Here is a 4,494-nt window from a genome sequence, read left to right as displayed (position 1 = left end):
CCATCATCCATCCATCCAACCAGTTCGAACCAGTTGAGTTTCAACGGTTGAAACTTCAAACTTTCCGGACGCGCAACGGGTAGCAGTTGGGGTCTTCGCGGCTGCATTCCACTGGTTGTTATACGAAAATCTTTCAAAGTTCTAATCTCCCGCGCGTTTTGTCTTGCAATTTTTGAGCATAGCGAGAACGTACGCCGTGCTGTCCAGTGATAAAAGCTGTTGAGCACAGCAGAGCTCCCAGAGTACTGTGGTGGACAACGTTTCTTTGTTCTCTGGCTTTCCCCCCCAAGTTCCCCCCCAAGGGGTGAGTTCACTCTTCATTAAAGTATGTGCCTGTTTCTGTGCACCAAATCGCATGTAGTAGAGATGCGTGGCATAATATTGGAATATCGTTTCCTTTATTTCGGCTTCGTATCACCGATTGAAGCATATTGGAAGTGTGGGTTGACCTGACTGCACTTGCATTCAAAGTAGTGATTAACGTTGTATGTTCGGCAGTACAACGTTTCATTAAGTGCCTTGGTTCGTCTTTGTGCTAAAACAAATACGGTATCACTAATTAACCATCGAGATTAACGAGTTTTCGATGACTGTTGAAGTCTTGAGTAAACGAAAGTCGACAGTTACGGTTTGCAGGGCGGACATGCCGGAACATAAATGCTGGTTAGTTCATTGTCATGTCAGCCCGACTTCGGTTGTTGCATTTTTCGCTGGTAGTGAAACTAAACACTGAAAATTTTGCGCAAGTACTTTTGTTTGCATATCATGGTTTCATAGCAACCGGGTTTTTCTTTTTATAGGTGCTTGGACTATCTTGCATCTGTGGATATGAAAATAGTGGTAACCTACCCTACGAAACAGCTGTTTGCACATAAGCTTAACAGTTCCCTGTGAGGTGAGGGGAAGCAGTTGTCACTGACGTGTGACTGTGTTGTCCTCCAATGTTCCTGATGTTCGATGTGCCCCCTAATCTTACTCTGGAGGGTGCCTCTTTCAATTTTTTGTCAACAAAGTATTGCAAATATAGTTGGTGGAAGACTCTAACTGCTTTCCATTTACATGGTTGTCTTGTGGTTAACGAAATCGAACTTTTTTTCAGATGCTGTGAAAGTCAGCAGGGAAGTGCGATGTAGAAGAAACGACTGCCAGAAGCTTGCTAAGGAACCGCACAACCTGTGTGGGCAGCAGACAAAATATTCATCAAACGGTACAAAACTAGTATTTTTGTGCTTTGTCGTTTTGAGACATCCTTGGTATTGTATGGAGAACAGCGTGACTATGTCATTCCGTCTTACTTCACCCAAACAGCTATCTGGTAGTAGTGCAAGATTTGAGTTCCTAAAAGGTTTATTCACTGAAGTCACCTTAGCGCCATACTATAGGTCCCGCAATGTTTAGTCCTTGCATTTGTTTGCTGCATCATGCTTTTTAGGTGACTATTAACACCAAAAATATGGAAATTGCTCAGACATTCTACAAATCACAGAGCAACAAGTTTTAAACACCAGATATACGGTGAGTATAATATGGGGAACAGCTTGACTGAAATCTACAATAGGGCCGATGGCAGCAAATCTGCCTGCTAGCGACAGTGGCGGTCTCCTGCGGATGACGTCATGTGAATAAACTTGTATACTACTTGTACGTACTTATAATATTTGACGTGGTGATACAGCTCTTGCTTTGTATTGTCTTTTATAATATACACAGTGTTTATTTTTATCCTGTACAGAAGCTTTGCACCAAAGTTATGAGAGCAGCACAGATGTTGTTTTAGCGTAATGGAGTGATGGAAGTGCTGCACCAATCATGGAGTGCTTAGCAGTTGCCTGCTCGACCAGGTAAGGCCGTGTGTCACGAGAAAACGCCTGTCACATTGATGTACTTTCACAGCGAAAGCTGTTACATCCTCATTTCCCTGAGATCCTGGCAGCGTCCGCTAGAGCCCTGTGCAGATAAGATTTTTAGCATCCGCGTACACGTTATCCGATCCGCACCGTTGCATACACAACCGTTTAGATCCGCAAGTTTCGAAGGACGTGTAAACACAGCCGGAAGAATGTTGGTATAATTTCGGATGCCTCCATGCTCTCATGGAAGGACTCATGGCGACAAGCAAAGGTAAACCTTTCAACAAACGCGATATGGAGAGACTTCTGGAACGCTTCCTCACCGGTGCTCGTGTGGACGCTTCTCTCCCGTCTTGGCCGTGCATGGTCAAAGGTGAACCCGGACATGCGCTCGCTGTCGGTGCACAATACAAATAAATTGCTAGTAGAAAAATTATAGCATGCGGTATATCTGCATCCGACCTCGAGCCATCCGATCCGCACACCGCAAAAAGTGATAAATTCTCATCCGAATCCACAAGTATCTTACGGATATCCGCTTCCATCCGCGGATGGTGCAGGGCTCTAGCGTCCACATCAGGTAGTGACGCGCAAACAGATTTTCAGCTGTTGCTGCAATTTGTGTTGTGTAGCTGTAACAGTTCTGTGATTTTTGTACGTGCAGCTTTTCTTTGTGTCTCTCAGATCAGTGTTGATACAGCTTTTGCTCTTATGTGGCCAGACAAGCATCCCGTGAAAGAGTGTGCATAGCCACTAAACAAACTAGTTAGAACTAGCAGGCTACATAATGCTTTCTGACATGTTTTGTTCTATTCTCTAGCCACAGTGAGTCATTGGAGGCAGTGCTACAGCACCAACAATCACTCGTTGGAAGAAAGGAATGAGGTGGCCATCAACACCCTGCTGCCAGTTCAACACTCCTCAGTCAAAACACAAGACGCCTGCTTGGCGGCAAAGTCAATCCAGTTTTAGACAAGAGTTTTGTACCGTAGACTTCGTGTGTGGTTTACTGCGAATAAATGTTTATGCTGAGATCCGTGTTGCTATCAATTATATCATATTTCTGCATGAATGCATGCCAGGACAGTAGCAGGACTAGTCATGGTCTAAAGTAGGTCTAAAGGTGGCTAAAGTAGGGTACAGGAAATGTATAACCCTAGACCTGTCGCCTGAATGGAGGGATAAAATTGGTCTAGCTGTAGACTTCATGTCTAATACATGGTTAAGTGTCTGACCCTGTTCCAGACATCCAGGTCAAAAGAGTGTCTAAATCACGGCTAGGTACATAGACATCGGATGTCTAGGGCTAGATGGCTAGGTGGCGTAACGTTAGACGTGTTATTTGACGTCTAGTGGAGGGATACTAGACATGTGGTCTAATTGCGTAGACATTCTATAGACATTCCTTATCTCTTTTTTTAGACGTCATTTAGACGTTTACTAGCCCACCATGTGCTCCCTGGGTATTATTGATCTGAACTTCGTGTAGCCTGCTAGTGCATGAACTGGCTTTGCTATGAATTGTCTTGTAGCTGGCAGTTTGTCATACAAATGGAAGAGACTTGCAGGATGCTTATGAATCATGCAGAACAAGGGCCAGCGACAGAAGTGAGGTATGTGGCATGATTGTTGCAGGGAAACATTTACGTACTTTTGCGAAATGTTTTTCTACAGGTTTTCTCACTGAAACTAAATTCCCAGTATACCACTTCAATATGCACCACGTTTATGTAATTTAGTCCTCGGATGAGGCAAGAATGCATCCAGTCTCATCTGCCACGAGGTGTCCTTCAGAATCAGGAGGTAGGAACAGCAGTACTTATTACTGGCTATCAGGCTGATATAAATGTTGTAAACTGTACTTTTTGCATGAAACAGGATTGCAGATACTAAAGTAGCAATGTGGGTAGTTGGTGCTGGCGGCTCATCTCAAAGCTGCAACACAGGACAAGGACGACGAGTGAAAAAGCAGTAAGTTCTGTACATTCGTCGTTTCTGTCCTGTGTTACAGCTTCGAGATAAACAGGACTGCCGACTGTTGGTAAGACCAAGTTATCTTCCCGTAAAGCAGCATAGTCACTGGTGTGAATTTCTTCTTTTCGGTGCTAACAATACATTCGGGTACAGGTGTCGTAGTACACTCGGCTTGCGCTTTTTCTATCGCTGACTCCAGAAATCTTCCATCATTTAAGTAGTATGGACTGGACACAGACTGCCGCCAACTCACAACTTCGTCTAAACACGATTTAATGGGACCCCCATTAATCAGCACCCTCCTGGGAGTCATTACACTCGGGGAGCATCTACCTCGTGTCCAGACCAAGCTGTGAGATGGCGGCAACCTGTGTCCATAAAAAAGAAAAAAAAGAAGGAAAAGAGATAGAAATAGAGTGGAGAGAAACAATTTATTCGAAAATCAACGACGCAGTGACGAAGAAACTAGTCCGGAACGCCCGAGTGACCAGCGCCCGCCATGTTGGTAGTTGGCGACGGGTACTTGCAGAGATCGACGACAGGTGGCCACTTAGTTGCAAGGCATCACACCAGATGGTGCCACCATCATAGCTCTATGCGAGAAAGACAGAGAACAACAAGATACTAGCAGCAGGTAAAAATGGCAACACTGCTAAACAAGTGTAGACAT

The 4,494-nt window shown here is 44.5% G+C and overlaps 1 long non-coding RNA gene across 1 annotated transcript; it reads left to right on the top strand.

The window, feature by feature from the left end:
- Window positions 1-752: 752 nt before the first annotated feature.
- On the top strand, window positions 753-1,819 carry LOC135373002 (uncharacterized). Its single transcript, XR_010416213.1, has 3 exons — window positions 753-895; window positions 1,100-1,207; window positions 1,733-1,819. It is a non-coding gene; the product is annotated as an uncharacterized LOC135373002 (long non-coding RNA).
- Window positions 1,820-4,494: the final 2,675 nt, after the last annotated feature.

The sequence above is a fragment of the Ornithodoros turicata genome, chromosome 1 (assembly GCF_037126465.1).
Source record: "Ornithodoros turicata isolate Travis chromosome 1, ASM3712646v1, whole genome shotgun sequence".
Lineage (NCBI taxonomy): Eukaryota > Metazoa > Arthropoda > Arachnida > Ixodida > Argasidae > Ornithodoros > Ornithodoros turicata.
Note: the sequence above shows the minus strand (reverse complement) of the source record. Positions and strands in the feature narration are given on the sequence as shown.